Here is an 18,334-nt window from a genome sequence, read left to right on the forward strand (position 1 = left end):
AACTGCAAATTTTGACATATTCTGACAACCAGGAAAGCATTTTGGGGAAAAAAACCCCACACCTCTGCATATCTGTAAAAAGAATTTAATTCTGGAGAAGCTATGGTAACATACAGATCGGTCTCTATTGTGCTAGTTATTTTCATGAGCAAATCAAAGTCAGAAATCAGCTATACTGAAGTGACTTATTCTGTCCATTCTCCTAAGTGAAACTAAAGGATCAGCCTTAATGTAATAATGTTTTCTTGCACTGTTGAAGGATTGTAACTAACTGCTTTGGTGACAGTCACAATGAACAAATCGCTGAGGATGTATGGAGGACGATTGTGTATACGGTTTCATTATTAATAAAACCAGATTGTCTACTGCCTGTTACTGGAATTCTCAGCAGTTTCACTTTTTTTAGTCTCATGCAATGTCTTAAAAACTAGTAAATTGTCAGAGTCTGATCCTACAAAATATTGAACAATTTCTGCAGGTTCTTAATGTTCTTATCTGCTGTTAGAGCAGGGAACTCTCAGCATCCTCAAAAATTCTTAGGTTTTAAGAGTAGCATGGATTATTAGGATTATCTAATGTACCACCATGCATGACAAATGATGGAACTTCATACTGAAACAAATGTCTTTCTTACTTAAAATTGTTCTGCATCTGTGTCGTGGCTTAACCCCAGTCAGCAACCAAGCACCACGCAGCCACTTCCCTTCCCCCCCTCCCAGTGGGGTGAGGAGGAGGAAAGGGAAAAAAAAAAGTAAAACTCGTGGGTTGAGATAAGAACAGTTTAATAACTAAAGTAAAATATAATACTAACAATAGTAATAATGAAATATAATAATAGTAATGAAAAGGAATATAACAAAAAAAGGAAGGGGGAGGGAAGAAAAAAAAAACCAGTGATGCACAATGCAATTGCTCACCACCTGCTGACCGATGCCCAGTTAGTTCCCGAGCCGTGATCTGCGCCTCCCAGCCAAATCCCCCCTGTTTATATACTGGGCATGATGCTCCATGGTATGGAATACCCCTTTGGCCAGTTCAGGTCAGCTGCCCCGGCTATGCTCCCTCCCAGCTTCTTGCACACCTGCTTGCTGGCAGAGCATGGGAAACTGAAAAGTCCTTGGCTTAGGATAAGCACTACTTAGCAACAACTAAAACATCAGCGTGTTATCAACATCATTCTCACACTAAATCCAAAACCCAGCACTGTACCAGCTACTAAGAAGAGAGTTAACTCTGTCGCAGCTGAAACCGACAATCTGTCAGGTTGGTGACTTGCTCACAAAATGGACACCAGTTGTCCAAACCCAGAGCAGCGTTTGTCAGAGGCTCTAGCCAAGAATGATTACCACTAGGTTACAAAAACTAACAGGGACCGGAGGAGTGACTACCTATGAAGATGGAGTTCTTCAGAAATTGTGTTTATAAGAGAGTAATCTTTTCATATTCATCATAAAATCGCTCCATCAGTCTTTGTCCTTGAAAATCCTGAAGTGGCAATTGCTTTGGACATAGAGTAAACAAGCAATGCAGAAGGATCCTTATGCCAAGGATAGGTAGAAGAAATTAGATGCAAATATTTGCACTTCAGATTTCATTCAGCCAGAAGGAACCTTTCTCCAGAAGCTACACAGGTTCTGGAGTGAGATGTCTATTTACATTTAAAAAAACAAAAAAGCAAAACCTATAGTAATGTCAAGTATATAGTTTTTTAAAAAGTGACAGTTATATAAGGTTGAAAATCTCAAAGCTTTAACAGTCCTATTATTAAAAAATTATGTAAACCAGACCTTTCTTTTTTAATAGGAACATGTCGATTTTGAGGTGGTATTATATGACCAAGTTATACTGATGTAAAATTATCACACGAGTATTTGGTCTCTTTTTTTCCTTATTGGAACAAGAGATAAAGGCATAACAGTACACAACTTCAAACAGGTTATGGTACTTCCACTACACCAGAACATCAGTAAGTAAAATAGGATTAAGTCTATTTATAAGACCCCAAACACAGATTATCTGGGTTTTGATGAAAAGAACAAAATTATTTCCAATATAACCATTTTACATGAAAGGGAGGTGTAAGGCGCACAAGTATTCAAACTTATGAAAGTGCATGAAGTTCATCTCCCGTTTAACACCAGTGAAGTCCTTTTTACATTCTTACAGTTGTTTCATTGTTCTAGCTGAATTCAACCACTATGAGGTCTTTTGAGGAAAAAGACAGTGCTTTGTTCAGGAGGTGACTGAAAAGTGCTTTACTACTGTGATAGTGCATTATATGCCAGCTGCAATAGAAGTTAAACGTTCCTGAAAACCAGGAAGGTGTTCTGTCCCCATTCCTCCACGCACACTCCTGTGGTTAATCAGCATTTTAAATACCTAGTGAGGCTGATGCTGCTGTGTCACACTCAAGATATGGGATATGCATGGACAAAGCTAAGTTCTCCATGACCTGCTTTTGTGTGGAGTTGATGAAATAGCTACTTTTCATAAAATCAGCCCTTCAGGGTGTTCTCATAGGGAACAGAAATTCAAATCTGATTTAGCGGGCTGGCTGGATTGTGTTAACTGATCCACTTCAACACAGATGATTGTGAATCTTTGTTTATAAATTGCTACTCTTGACTTCTAGATGCTAAATGGCACAACTGTTAATAGTATCAGAGCATGAAGAGCAAGACCAAAAGTCTGAGGCAAGTCCTAACCCTTGAGTTTTTTGTTATCATCTGCCACTGCAATGAATACAGGACTACTGCAGAACAGGCTGCCTAACGTCTTTTGTAGTAGGAAAAGGCTTTTGGACAAGAAATAAGTGAAATTTAATCTACTCTGGAAAAATAAATTCCCAGTTCTTGAGTGTAAAATGGAAGCTCTGTTACATATGCTGTCCACAATGGGCAGTAAATTAAAATTTAATGGATATTTTCCTGTGCATGTAACAGAAAAAAGAAAAATCAACAAAACCCAAGAAAGTCAGAGCAAGATCCAGATTCCCTGGGGTTATAGGAACTGGAAAAATAATAAAGACTGGTAAACTGAATGCATTTAAATAACTAGAAAACATCATGAAAACCTACAACTTTCAGAATGCGAAGGAAATTAAGTTATTAAAACAGAAATTATTTCTCTTTTATGCCAAAATAGATTTCAGACAATAAACTGATTGTTCTGTGTTAACTTATTTTGATTTTCATATGGGTTTCTCCCAGAATTCAGTTGTACTTCTAGACACAAAAAGGTAAACATCCATACTAGACTCTTAGATAGTATTATGCCCTATATCAAAGAAAACTTGAAGGAAAGGGGTATTTTCCTTTTTGTTTACTTTATATCTCTGACAGAAGTTTCTGTGGATTTTTTTTTTCATTGCTGCCAATTACTACTTTCCATTTATTGTGACTCAGTAATTTAGAGAGAGAATAGTTGGGGTTTGTTTGTTTGTTTGGTCTTTTTTAAGGAATAGTGCTTTTAAACCCATAAAAACTAGTGAAGATATGCAGAATAAATATGGTGCAACTTTAATTTTATGAAGTTAATCTGATTTCAGGTTGATAGTACTTAAGTTACCATGGTCAAGTCAATGCTGCATTTCTACTTATAGAAATAGTTGAGAACTGTTTTGCTAATATGACTTATATAACTCAGAAAAGACTTTATTTCATACTGCATAAAGTCAATGCCAATGTTTCCAGAGCTCTTAGTAATGCATAACTGCACCCTAAAAAAAAAGCAACAAGTGCTGTGTTTGAAGTTTCTTTTTTTTTTTTTACGAAGGAATCTTCACACCTATGCTGTTTGCAGTGAAATTCTAGATAATGTACAGTAGCATAACTATTCTGTATTAACATGTATCATTCCTTTTACAGAATTTTCTGGGACAGAAAAGCAGCATTGGACAAACTTTAAAATAATTTTAAACTTCACTGCCTACGAAGGTGAAACTGACCCAGGTACTCTTAGGCCCAAATCAAGGTATGTTGAAGTCAGTGGAGCAACTGCACTGATTGCAGTGGTATTCAATCTAAACTATCCTTTATGTCCCAGTCTGTGTTCTGGGAAAATATATATACACACATATACATACACACACCCTTCTATGAAGTTCTTTTTTGTAACTGTTTCTATTTGACTGTTTCACCTCACTCTCAAGCAAATAGTGGATATAGTGTCTCTCTCTTGTTACTTTGTTTCTTTTGTTACACTTCTCCATTTATTGCCCTGCAGTATAAATGCTAAATAAGACTATGAAAAGCCTTAAATGAATTGTAGACCTGTATAATTAATATCTGCTATCCTTTCTAGAAGTATTAAAGCACAGGACATATCACTCCTCCGCTCTTATCCTTACACATTTAGGTTTTAATTCATCTGACACCTTTCACTGCTCTGGTGAAAAAGAGGATACTCTACCTGATCAAAACAAGACCTTTTGTTTCCATTAGAAGCACCTGTCTTATACATGGAAGGTTTAATTGTTTTCAGAATAGCTTCATTAACTTCTGAAAGTGTTACCAATACAGGCCTCCCCAGAGCCAGGATGCTAATTAGAAGGAAAACTGGCCTTACAGTAGTTGAAGAATTTTGTCTTCTTTAAGAAAGCAGGAAGGCTCATTCAATCATTGACAGAGTGTTTCTGCCAGAAAGTAGGAATAACTGCCAGTTATATGAACTCAGAGAATACCTGTGACAAATGAGTTATTCCCACAGTCAAATAGCCTCTTCAGACAACCAACAACAGTAAGCCTAATAATGATTAAGTAAACAATGTTAAGATGTCTACCAAGTTCTATGCAGTCCAAGCAATGTCCTTTATGGCCAGCATCATCTGTCAGCTCCGATGTCCCTAACTTGGTGGGTCAGGCATGTTTGGAGGGTGCCATGTGAATGCTTGGATTGCTTCCTTAGGCAGCCAGAGTGTCAGTAGTAACACGTCCAGCCTTCGTCACATTTATGCTGATTTTATATTAAAGCTCTTGTAAGTCTGACCAAAAAAATCTATACAGGACTACAGAGTAAGTATAAATATAAAATGTAAACAAAATTAAAATGGACAGATGAATGATAATAACATAGATCCTATTACAAGTTAATGCATGATATCAAGACTTGTTAAAATAATTTTAAGTTTTGTATCAATGGTCAGGCCTTTAGAATCTGTATAAAAAAATACCTGAATTAAAAATAGGCACTGTGGGGAAGGAAATTACCCCAAACTTACTTATAAGGATCACTACCTAATAAGTCAAATAGGAATATTTTTGACCAAAAATAAATAATCATAATTATCAGTCACATCCTAGAACTTCCATATTTTTACCCAATGAGGGCTATTCTTTTAAATATTTTCTAGAGGATTTCTCTAGAAAGCAGAAATGCACTATAGCTGCTACTATCCAATGAAGGGAGGGTGAAATAAAACCCAGATCCTGCCTAATGACTCAGGCTTATTTGCTTTTTGGCCATCACAACAGTAAGACTGCCCAGTATGAATCTTTTCTGGCAGTTTAACAAAATTGACAGAAGAAAGTCCACTTTCATGTCCTTGTCAGACAAAAACACAATGGAAATATGTATACAAGCTTCTGAATAGAAATAGTCCGAACAGCCAAGCATACAAACATGAACTCATTTAGTGGCCACAAGTGGTTGTGTATCTCAGAAGTGTACCGTGAATAAACTAAAATTTTTCTTTGCCGAGGCTGAGATGCGACTGTGAGCTGCATCCAGCTCTCTGGCCAACACTGTTAATGCTAAAGAAAGTTTCTATGTTCTTGCTGGCATTTGAGAAGTTGTGAGCTATGATCTGGACTTGCTATGTTGGCAAAAGAATAGGAAAGGTCACCCCATCTCAGCAGTGAAACTGTCAGTAACAAAAGGATAATCCTCCTCAGTCTCAACAGCAGTTACAGGGAAGTTGATGCTAAGGTCAAGCAACAAGGCAAGACCAATACTAGCGCCAATGAACCTGTCAACATTAAACGCTTCTTTTTCAGAGTACTTTAACACTTCAATATTCTGTGATTCAGACTGTATCTTGACACAGTAGGGTTTTTTCCATTGATTCTTAGGTGAAACTAAAGCTGTCAGACAAACTAGAGGCCAAGCACACAAGGCCGGACCCAGAAGAAGGACAGGCCTTCAAAGTCTGAAGGTGACATTGAAGGAATCCAGCAACACATACAAAAAAGCCCAACCAATTCAATAGATATTTTACACTCTGTGTGTGTACTTGCATTTCTGAGCTTGGCCACACAGGTGCTGGCATTGCTACTTACTCTGAAATTGCAGTCTGTATCGGATTGTGTACTGAGGAAAGGAATAAGCTTTTACTACCATGGATGGCATCAGAATTCACGGTTCCTGCAGCACCGAAAAGAAATGACCAGACCAAGTGAAGTTTCCAATGAAATCAGCATGTCTTCAAGTCAGTGAAAAGAAGAACTTCATCTACAGAGAGGGAAAATAATTTTAAACATCACTTCTCCAACCAACACACAAGATCTCAGTGCCGTGAAGTCTGCACCTGACCTTTTTGCACATCAAATAAAGTAAGGGTCTGGTAGAAATCACTCTGTGATCATGTAATTAGGAATTGTATCGTAATCTGAAAAAAAGGGGATATCAAATTCTGTTTGCATATGAGAATTTATTTGTCATTTCCTAACTTTGTGTACTTGAGTTTGCAACCACATCGATGTTCTATTAATGTAGTTTTTGTGTGTAAGGCTGGATATTACAGAAAAAGAATGGAGAAGATGGAGTCTTAATGAAGTATTTGTTGCTTCAAGCTTGTACTGACTGTATTGCTCACAAGTGCCTATATGAACAGGAAGCTTTTTTTCCTAGTTTCTTTCTAGTGATGACATTTATAGAAAAAAAAAAAACCTAAAACAGGCACAAATAAGAGTCAGATGCCTAGATGTCTTTTATGCCATTGAAGGTCTCAGAGTGTTATGACACCCCAAACCATTTGTACTTGTAGGCTACAGTTAGAATAGGATTCTGCCATCAGATTTGGGGTTTGCTCCCTGAAATAATACTCACAGCAGGTATTCTCCCTTCTAAGCATTTTTGAAGAAACTGGGGCACTAATGAATTACATTTTTTGAAGAATATTTTGACAGCATCAGTGTAACAGGGCATGAACAGGAAGACAATCCTATCCACCAGCATACACATGGTAAAGGCTCAGATGCAAGTGACAGCTGCATGACAAATTGGGTGCTGGAAGATATAGCTGTCATTGCTTGATTTCCATCCATCTGCCCCATTACCTCAGTAGATCAATTGTTTTATATACTAGTAATCAGGTGCACACAATGATTCTTTTGATAATCTCTCTCACTACTGTTGAGCAGATTTAGACTCAGAACAAAGAAAGTTGTGGCTTACCCTTCCTGCAGTAACTTGTAGCAGAATGTCCATATAACTTCAGGTGACAAAATGTCAAATCCAGCAGAGGTGCAAGCAGAGCATACTGTCTTAAGACATTAGAAGGCTGATTTGAAAGAGGAATTACAGCAGCTGAATTAATATTATGTTCCAGTCGATTTTCTAGGCCTGTGTTCCTTCTGGTAGGAAAAGAGGTAGCCTTTGGGAAAATATTAATTTTCAGTTTCCTCTGCTGCAAAGAATAGCCTCAGAAGAAGGACATGCTTGAAGCCAATTGTCACAAAATGTTTGGGTTGGCCAGAGAGCTTGAGACTTCACAAATATGCCTCAGATATGCAGGGCAATGGAGTTTCAGCATAGTGTGCATCTCTGATATAACTAATGCTTAACGTGCAATTTCAAAGGCATCCTTTGAAGAAAATTTCAGTAGACTAGTTTCCAGCCTGTCCATGGGGTAGTTGTGCAGTTCTGCACCAAGTCTAGTGAGAAAGTGACACTTTCTACCCTAGAATCTTAACATATATTGGACTGATTAACATCCCTTGAGTGACAGAATTACACAACAAGGTCAGTAGCCCCATAACTCTGTACTTGCCAATTAATTTTGATGCAAACATATAGATACCTTCTCTTTTTTGATATCTTCTTCTTCCCTTACTTTTGTAAACAAAAGTTTCAAACTCAGAATGTTTGCAGACCCTGGGGCATCAGCCTTTCTCTGGAGACTGAAGATGGTTATCTCAAAATGATGTGTCAACTTCTTAGCAGGCTGCTAACTCTAGAAGTCTGAAAGCAATGATGTGCATGCTTCCATGAGGTGTGCGTCATTTCACCAGGGACAGAAAGATATGGACTTATTTTCTAAAATTGGATGAAGTGGGAAGAGTAAATGCAGGAGGACAAGTAGTTAATAGAAATTACTAAGAAATACAATACTAAAAATATCCTGTCCCCACCAGTTTAAATTCACAACTACTCCTCTCTGAGCAGGAAACAGAAAAAAGAAATTTCCATCTTCAGCTTTCGAAACTTCATCTGTCTCCTGGGTACTGAGGACCAAATCTTCAGCTGGCAGATGTAGGCAGACAGTGCTGAAACCTTGCCATATTTCTGAAGGATCCGTTCTTCAACACCAGACTGCCAACTTGAGTGTCAAAATCCCAAATGACTCTCAGCACTACTTGAGGGCAAACAATCACAACAATTGCCTGGGGACCTTGCACAATGTTGTCAGCCTGACAAGGCTAGGCTGGGTAGTAGAGCAAACCATTCTGCAGATGGGTAGGGTGTACACTTCATTCCTTAGCCTCTTACTGAATCTACTATGGCTGTTACCAGCTCAGCCTCCGGTACTGCTGCTCAAACCTATTGCTTTCCTGAGACCTAGACTTTAGTCCCTGATGAACCACATCAGCAGTACATTGGCTATTTAAACCTGGGGAACGACAGCTTCAAAGCAAACCAGACACCATAAATAAGTCTACAGAGCAGACTTGGAGGGGGCAGTGAGCAAAGAGGAAGGAACCAAAGAGTTGCATCATGTACTTACAAAATTTGGGTGAAATGAACACAACAGTACACCAGGCTGGAATGTAACTGGTGGAAATGTGGGCACAAATGTCTTTTTGACTGGTTAAGGCTGTTAATGAGAAAAATTACATTGCTTCTAATTGGCATGTATATTAAAAACTATGCCCCAAACAAATGGAGATTGGATAGGATTCTGAACATGCCGTGTAACATAAGTCCAAATGAACAGCACTCAGAGGGAGAGGAAATTACAAGTGAATTTTAGCAGTCACTGCAAATTATCTCAAGTAGGTTCTTTATATTTACCTGTTTTTGTGATGTCAAGCTGCAGGAGCTCAGGAACTTTCCAGAGCTTGTTGCAAGTGCTGTGGCTCAGTGCAGGTCTGAGACTCTTTGGGACAAGATTGAAGATCCCATCTCTAGCCTCAATGAGTCACCAAAGACTATGGGTGCTGAGACCACAGCTCTGAAAAAGCTATACAGACATGCTAAACACTGCATGCTGCCAGTTTTCCCAGAGAAATCAAGAAGGCTTTTATAGGAATATGTAAACCTTTGCAGCAGACCAGCCCCAGTTGTGGACCAGCTAAGCTGTCGTCCGGCAGGCTGCTTTGTCTATACCAGGGCCATGGAAAACGAGGTTGGTTGCTGTGACTGCAGCTGTCACCACCCAGAGAATAGGCAGGATGTCTGGTGTGATGTCCAGTGCTGGGTTTTGGAGGCCTCTCCAGCAGTGCTGTGTCCAGCGACATGATACCCACCCTCTCAGAGTTGCTGGAGGTAGACACTTTCCACATGGTCTACAGCCTGTCTCCCTCCAATTCCTTTCCCGTAGCAATAGCAGTCCCATCCTTAGTCCCTCTGCTTTGAGGCAGAAACATTGCATTTTGCGTATGTTGTGAGAAGTGTTGAGCTGGCTCTGCTTTGCAGGACTGGGGCTTACATGTATACCAGAAAACCCCTCTGATATTGAATTATAAAAATAGGTGTGCCCTGTTCACCTCTTTGGTAGGTTTTGTCAAACAAACAAACAAAAAAGGCAGCTTCTTAAGAGATTTGGAATGGTGGAAGGTGGCCCAGTTTGGGACAATATGGGAACAGAAGGCGAGTGGAAATCAAATGTGCATGAACCATTTATCATTATTAGAGATTATTAGGTAGGATCACTACATGTATTTGTACACTTAAATGCTTTTTTTTTTTAATTCCAGGAAAAGTTTACTACATTTTTCTCTATCAAGAAGTACTACCTAAAGGTATTACTCTTAGTAGTTCTGGGTGAGAGATAACTAATTTCATACAGTGGTATTCACATTCCATACCACTAAACTCACCATCTTTCTAAAAGCAACAGTCAAAACACGCCCCCCCCCCCAAGTAGACAGATCCATAAATTCTTTAAAACTTTATCTCACATTCATTTACACACAAAATAAGGGTCTCACTGTGTTCTGAACTGTGAGACTTGGTGAATGAGTGATGCAGAATCCCCTCCTAGAATTGCAGGGTCTCCACTAAAAATGCACTTGAGGTATGTCTCATCAGGCACTGAATCTCTCCACTGATGTTGGCAGGAATCTGCTCTGTTCCCCTACCTTACCAGTCCCTTTATTTGAAAAAAAAAGAACTAAAGAGTCTGAGTTGATTATCACATAGCTAATTGTTTCAGAGAGAACCAAAAGATGCAGTAGTAAAGAAGAACTAGTTACGTGGAATCTACTACTGGTGTTACGAAAACATTGCTTTGGGAAGTAAGTTCTTAAGTAGTAATCTGTATGTGATACAGAGCTAGTTTTTCAGTTTGATACATATTCTCTTCAGAGGGGAAAAAAAGAAATCAGCCTGACTCTGTACTTCTGTAGTTATAAGAACCTCTTTTCTAAATTTGTGATCTATGATTTGTTTCCAGATTCCCTTGATTTGTTAAAGCAGTAATTCGTGGGTGCAAGTGGAAACATCTGGGCAGTGGGAGGGAGTAAAAGGTAGCCAGAATAAAGAACAATTGTGTGGAGCACAGACAAGGCACTGAAGAACTTTGCTGCTTATTTCTTGGTTTCTTTTTTTTTTTTTTTCCCCCTTTATGGCTTGCGTTGGTGGGAGTTACCATCTAAAAGCTTTAACTCACTGTTAATGCTGGTTCTCATCTGGGAATATATACATTTAAATGCTCATACTGTTGTAGGCACTGAAAATTAGCAACTTTTTTTTACACTGCTATTCTACAAAAACCATAGGGAATGCCCATAAGAGGATCTTTTCCTTTAGCAAAAAGACACAACCTGATTAGAACATTATGTAATCTTAATACACATTTGGTATCTTTGGTATCTAACTCAGAACTCAACTCCTAAGATGCTGGTGGTAATGGCATGCTGGAAAATGTAAAACTGCCAGCCTGATGACTTTTTCATGGGTTGTCCAGAACTGATGGGTATTGCTAGATCAGAAGGAGCACATGGAAGGGAAAGAAGGATGGCTGCCAAGAGTAAAAGAGTCACTGTTGCTCCTTCCTCTACAGCTATGACAAGAAGCCAATGCTCCAGCCATAAGCAGGGACAGGTTGGTGGAGGATTAGGAACATTGAGAGACACCTGGCCTCCAGAGGAGGTTGGGAGTGTCTGAGCAAGAAGATGGTCTTTGAATGCATGTCCCCAAAAGTGAGCAAATAAAAATAAGCATTAAGAACATGTGAGGGAAAAAAGGGGGGGGAGAGGGGGGAAGACGGGTATGGCAGGGAGAAGAGATTGCAGCATGGTGAAAGAAAAGGTGGAGGTGGACGATGGAGCAAGAGACCTATGCAAATATAAATGCAAAGGATGAAGGAAAAAGAGCCTTTGCTGTTTCAGAGAACTGAAGGAAGTAATTAAAATGAAATCTGGGAGAAAATCATAGAGAAGAAGCAGCGAAGACTAAAAACATCTTCTGAATTGCAGCCCACAGATTTCCCAGTGCCTGGGATGGCTAGCTCATCCAATTTGTGGAACATTCAAAATACCTTTAGTTAATTTTGTAACCTCCTCCCTGGAAATGCAGTACACTTTCTATACCACTAAAGATGTGTCTCACAAGTGGAAGTAGTGATTAATTTGACAAGTAATTAACTATTGAGCCCAACTGTCCCATCAATAACCAACTTGAATAGAGAGACCAGTGAATGTGATGACAGGCAGTGGAACATTAATGAATAAAATAATGATAATCCTATAGAGGTTAAATACGAATGACATAACGGCTATCTTGGCTCTTGCCCACTCTGAGCTTGTGCACTAAAGAGGTGTAGTCAGTCAGTCTCCAAATGTTACATACCAAAGCAAAAGTTAAGATAAAAGGGCTGAGCCTATCCTTGATCTGATCTCTTATAAAAAGGAGAGGGCATTTTATGAATATCCATTCTGAGTACAAATGAACTTAGACTTTAAGCAAGAACTGATATATTTGATTTATAAATACAGTGTAGAGAACAACCCCTAATTTTTTAAGAGTTCTTTGCATCTTTCAAGGACTCCTGTCCCCTTTTACTATCCAATATGGATCAAGCTGAAAGTAAATTCCTCTATTAAATGTCAGCATCTCCAGTAAATGCATTAACTTCTTATCCAAGCAGATTGTTCCAAGAAATTTTAAAATGGTTGGTACATTTTATATGCAGCAAAGGTCTTTAGCGATGTCTGTTTATCTTGGTTTCTTGTTAATTTGGCAAGGACTGAAGCACTAGGCTTCATCACAGACCAAGACTGTGTCAGACAGGATGGACTTCAGATGAACATTGACCACTGAGACTAATAATACGTAATTATGGCAAATGTTTCTCCCACGTGGGCACTCACAATTCTTCACAGCAGACACTGAGAATATTCGCAGCTGCTTTTGTCTCTCCCTGTAAACTGATGAAGCCCCCACCAAAATGCAAATGAAAATGCTGCCTTCATCATAGCACCAAAGTTTCATCCTTTCTGCTTCCAGCTTTATTAACACAAAGATTGTTCAAAAAAAAATCCAACCACATCAACAACCAAACCACCAAAGCAAAGTAACTCAGGGCAAGAACTTAGGCTCAGCTGTTGCTGGCTTTCCTCTCTCAGAACTTTCTCCCAAATATTCAAAGTCTAACAACCCACATCTGCCTCCAGCAGGCAGCAGGAGATTCTGTCAGGTTCCAGTCTCTGCTATGACTCTGGGGCAGCAAGAGATTCCTGCTCATTTATCAAGTCCAATTTGAAGTTCAGCTAAAGATTTTTGTGTTATGAAGGTTTCAGAGCCCCTTTTTGCAGAATGCAATGCAGATGACATATTTGAATTAGCAAAAGCATATTGCAGAGTTTGCAATGCAAAATTAGACCAGATAAAATTGCAGAGGGAGCATTTTTAAGAGAAAGAGAAATAAATGTCACATTGGGGTTAGAGTCCTCAGAGAGAGAAAGTTAGAAGTGGAACTCTGTGTTCAATGGTCTCTGGAAAATGGCAACTTATTCCTTGGAGAATGCAGCAGCAAACCAGCTGGTAGGGAGGGGTGATGCCAGATGCTACAACGTCTGCATTGAGGTAGGAGGGGAGCAGATGAAGTAAAGGGAATGTGTTCCAGTATAATAGACAGCTAGAGGAATATTACTTCAAGAAATAAAAGCACAAGAAGAAAAAAAACCAGTGGTCTAGCATACTGGAAACTGGAGCTTGATGTAGAACTCTATTGTCTCCCAAAGACAGAGACAATTTTCTCTTAATGAGAATTTTATTATTGTTGCCCATCTCCATGACACAGGAGGATCATGGCTCTGGGATCTCACAAAGTTACAGCCAGACAACCATTGCCCCAGAAAGTGACAGGAGAGAAAGGTTTGCAGTGCTGGTGACAGGGTTTCCATGCAGGATGCAGAGGGGAAAGAAAAAAAATGCTTTGAAGATGCTGTACACAATCATTTAAGTTTCAAGCTGGAACTGACGTAAATCTCACACTGAGAATGAAGGATGACAGAGTTGCTGTGGGACTAGCAGCCAGCGATGGACCACCCCACGAAGACAGTTTTTGACTTATACATTAACTTCGCAATATGCAGTTTTCAGTCCTGTTGATGATGCATCCTTATGTTTCTAGCAGCTGCCTATGCACAGTATGTATTACGGTAAAGGAATAACGAATCAGAGAATGCTTTCTCATGAGACTAAGCTAAGCAAGATGCCTGTCTGGTGGTAGCCAGCTTCTTTACTAATAAAAAATTCAAACCATTACATCTCCTTCATTCTAGGACTGGCTCCAATACTCAGTCAGCCTCTGCCTTACAGAAGAGCTGACAGTTAGACCAATTCTAAAGCATACAAATCTCCTAGTCTGGACTGCATCTTTCCCAAAAGAAGCAGAACTGAGCTTAAAAAGCAAAACCCTGAAACCACTAGTTTTAAGCGGAGCTTGTCACTAGACAGGTAGGCGATAAAGGAGTGTTTTAAACCACTTTTCCCTGGCATCCCTTTCACCTATGACTCTTGATCTGAAAATCAGCTCACAGGAGCACTGTAATCACAGAAGCAACAATATCAAGCCCTGACCCCTCTTTCTGGCAAACACAACCGGAGGGACAGCTGAGAACATGCTTTGTTGGGATAGAAGCAGCAATACAGAAAGCATTCATTTCCTTAGCAACTAGGACAACCTCTTCTTTAATTAGCACATCATGGTCTGAACTTCGCTAATAAAACCTGCCTACACTGCGTGCTAACCATGGGTTAGGTAATCTTGCGCTTGCCAACATACGGCAGCCTACCACGCTTCTGCATCCTGACATTCTCCACACTAGCACTCTGTTCTCAGGTCCCACATCTGCAGGCATGCTGTGGGTGGTGGTAATGAATGATACATCCTTGCGGTTTCTCACCCTGGACTCATGATCCCATATCCCATCACACATTTCTCTGGGCTGGCAGGCACAGGGTGCTGTGCAACAGCTTCTGTGTGCTCTCTTGGGATTTGGGAGGTTACTGTCTATGCCAAAGGAACTAGTTTCCTGGCATTAGCTTAGCAGATATGGTAGAGGAATAAGGGAGCTACCTCACTGCCCAAGCAGCCCCGCTTGGCCTGTCTTCCCTGATTACTACTCTGTGCCACCCTCTTCTGGAGCTTCTTCCCCAGCAGTGTCACTGATGACTAATAGACTTGCATAGGAAATCACCAAGATGCAGTGGCACCAGCAATTAGAGAATACACTCTTCTAGAAGATATGTCATATGGGTTTGTAGTGCAGTTGTGCTCTGTTTCTGCCCCAATATTACAGGGGGAAAAAGAATTAAATAAAAACCTGATCAAGGAAAACCAAATATCTGGATGAAAACAAGTTTTGAGAAAAAATAAAGATGAGGGTTGACAAAACCATTGTCATAGCTCTAACTACAGCTCATATAGAGCCATTGAAACTTCTATCAGCGTAGCAATAGTAGCGCTAGGTTTAGAGCAGACAGTAAAACTGGTCTGAGATACCACATGCTCAAATATTTATTCTGGGCTGAGTTCTGTACTGCCATGAGTATTGGAGAGGTAGAGTCCAAAGCTAGCATGGATATGCCTATATGAAATCCTACCACTCCAGTGGAACAAATCGTGCTCTGAGACAACAGGTCTCGCTAAGTGGAAGAAATAGTGCATTCAAGAGAGGAGAAAACTAAATTTTGATTTTTTAAAATGCATTATTTAATAACAATATGAATTAAGGCAGCAAACTTTTTTTTCCCCTATTTTAATGAACCCTGGGGATTAGGGAAAGAACACAAGATCACATGCTGTGTTTAGAGAGCCTGCACAGCAGAACAGTGGATGAGGCTGTGACTACTTGTGGGATCACCTTCAGGATGCTTTTACCTACAGTTTACATAAAAGTATATGTCAGGAGGCTTCTTAATTACAAGATTTACATGTTAGAAATGTCAAAGGAGAGCATTTCACAATAAAGCAGAGATGATTTCTGTAGGTATTTGTTTTGGGTTTTGGTTTTGGTTTTTTGTTTAATGTTGAACAACATGAACTGAAAGAGAAAGCTGCTGCCATCCTACAAGAAGAGAGATACCTATTCAAGATACCAGATAATCCTTGTAAATGTACTCTCTGAAAAGCAAGAAAGTGCACCTCAGGATCAGTAAATTCTCTGAGTGCATGTACATACCATACAGTATCATGCATACATACAATATCAAGCCTACATTCTCAAATGTGGATTATACTTGGAATACTAGCAACAAGATGCTTTTCTGCTGCGCTTGAAAATGTCAGACTTTTAGCAGATCATTGCCCCAACAGAATCAGAGATTCAGAGAAGTGAAGTGCCGTGATCAAAGACACACACTATGCTTCAGAAGAGGAATTCAGGGAATGCAACTTCAGCTGGTATAAAGAACTGTCACCTCTTTGTTCTGGTTATGTGCATCCCTAAATTAGCCATTAGATAATTCTGCCACTTCACTGAACTTTTGCACATTCTCCATTGAAGGCATTTATTCTTACTTGTCCAGGAGGAAAGGCTTTAGTGGTAGTTATGGAAATAAAAGAGACAATAAAGCTCCCATGCAAATCTTTTGTTTTCTGTATTTTCTTATTTGACTATAAAAGTGATATTCCCAAAGGCGTGGAGTCAGGGATATTTTAGAACTGCTGATAAGCATCACCCCATTGCTAGCTTAATTAAATACTAGTGATTTACCCATTACAAAAGACAGTTTGTTCCATTACAGAATCCTTTCCTAGTGTATGGAGGCATAAAAAGAGAGTGTAATGTCAACTGCATAAACTATTTCTGTAAAATAGAAATAGTAAAGTTGACTTCCTTTTGTAAAGTGTTTTGAGATCTACTGATGAAAAGCGCAGTAGGGGCAGGTAATTTCATTATTACTCTAAAAGCCTGTTGCTCCTCTCTGCACTGGCAGATGCTCCTCTCAACCAATTAAGATATGGGATTAAATGGATGCTATCAATTTAGAATATTTTTTCCTTTAGCTGGAATAGTAATAACACCTTGGAAACCACACAATAAAATTGGTTTCCAAATGAAATCTGACATTCTTGAGCACTACTATTTGTTTTCATGCACTGATCCCTCTACCTGTGGAGAGATCTTGCTGACAGTTCCTGCTGCACTCTTGCTCCAGGATACTGATGATGATACTACATTAAAAATCTCCTTGGAAGCCAGCAAGCCTCTACTGCTTCTGTAAGCATCTCTGGCAAGCAGAGCTGCCTCTTCTGTTCTTGTGCAATGGAAGCACGGGGTTATATCTCTTGCTTATTGCATCTTTTGTTTTATAACTGAGGACTTTTAGCCATCAACAGAACATGCTTCCCCAGGTTCAGTTTAAGCCTGTTTCTTTCACATCCTGAATGCAACAGTCACTTCCAGTTGAGCCTGCATGGAAAGTCTTCTGTCAGCCCACACGCACCAGGGCACTAGCAGGATTAGCACATGCAGAGAAGCTGGGGTAGTTGGTACATAACTGGAGTCCTGCCTGCCCTGTCATAGAGCTTTGGAGATCTCTTGTAACCTTTTATGGGATTTTGGAGCTGTGTTGCTGACTAAGACATGGGAATTGGGGGTCTTGTCCATTAAAGTTTGGAATTTCTGCAGTATTTTGCCTTCCAGAGATATTTGCCTCTGGAATAGGAGGGCCTTCTCATATGGTGATGACTGGTGGGAAGGAGAGTAGAGGAAAGGCAGTAGATATTTGCTGTGGGAGTTTTCCTTCCCACTGTTTCTGTTGTGGAGAGATAGCCAGGAGAAGGTTTTCAGAGCTCTTCTTGTTCTCCAAGTCTGTCTTGTCCTTTCAGAAAAATCTTAAAGGTGTTAGCACCCCAGGCTTGAGGAATTTTGGGTCACTAATGCCCAGGTTAGGGTGCTCAAGGAGATTCAGGAGAGAGTTTTATGATGTTTGTTTGCCAGAGGACACATATTTGAGGGGAAAAAAAGCCAAAACCAAATAAATGTTTTGGATTTAAAATACTTTTAAAACTGTAAAATTAGGCATGAGGGCTCCTGTCAGCAATTTGCTTTTGTACATAAATAGTGAATGGGCTAAAACAGGTAACTTTCGATAAGTTTCCTGGACAGTAGGCAGATCATATGTGTGTTAAAGTTCTTTTTCACTGGTAGTTTACACAGGTTTTCCTTTAGCTCAAATAGTTGGAGTCTGACTTGCTGGAGAAAGTGCTGTGCATTCAATTCTGATTTGCCATTATCATAAGATGCTCTGTAGTGACAATGTATAGCATGTGAAAAAACTGGTGAGCAAAGTTAAAAAAAACCATGTCGGTGCTATAATTTGTTGACATGTTTAAAACTCATTGCTGAAATGGATTCCTTTGAGTGATGGACTAATTGTACAACAACCACAACTCTTGCGAGAAGCCTCTTGTTTGCCAAAGTGGAAGCTGAAGTCCCCAAAA

This window comes from Gymnogyps californianus, chromosome 1 (genome assembly GCF_018139145.2).
Source record: "Gymnogyps californianus isolate 813 chromosome 1, ASM1813914v2, whole genome shotgun sequence".
Lineage (NCBI taxonomy): Eukaryota > Metazoa > Chordata > Aves > Accipitriformes > Cathartidae > Gymnogyps > Gymnogyps californianus.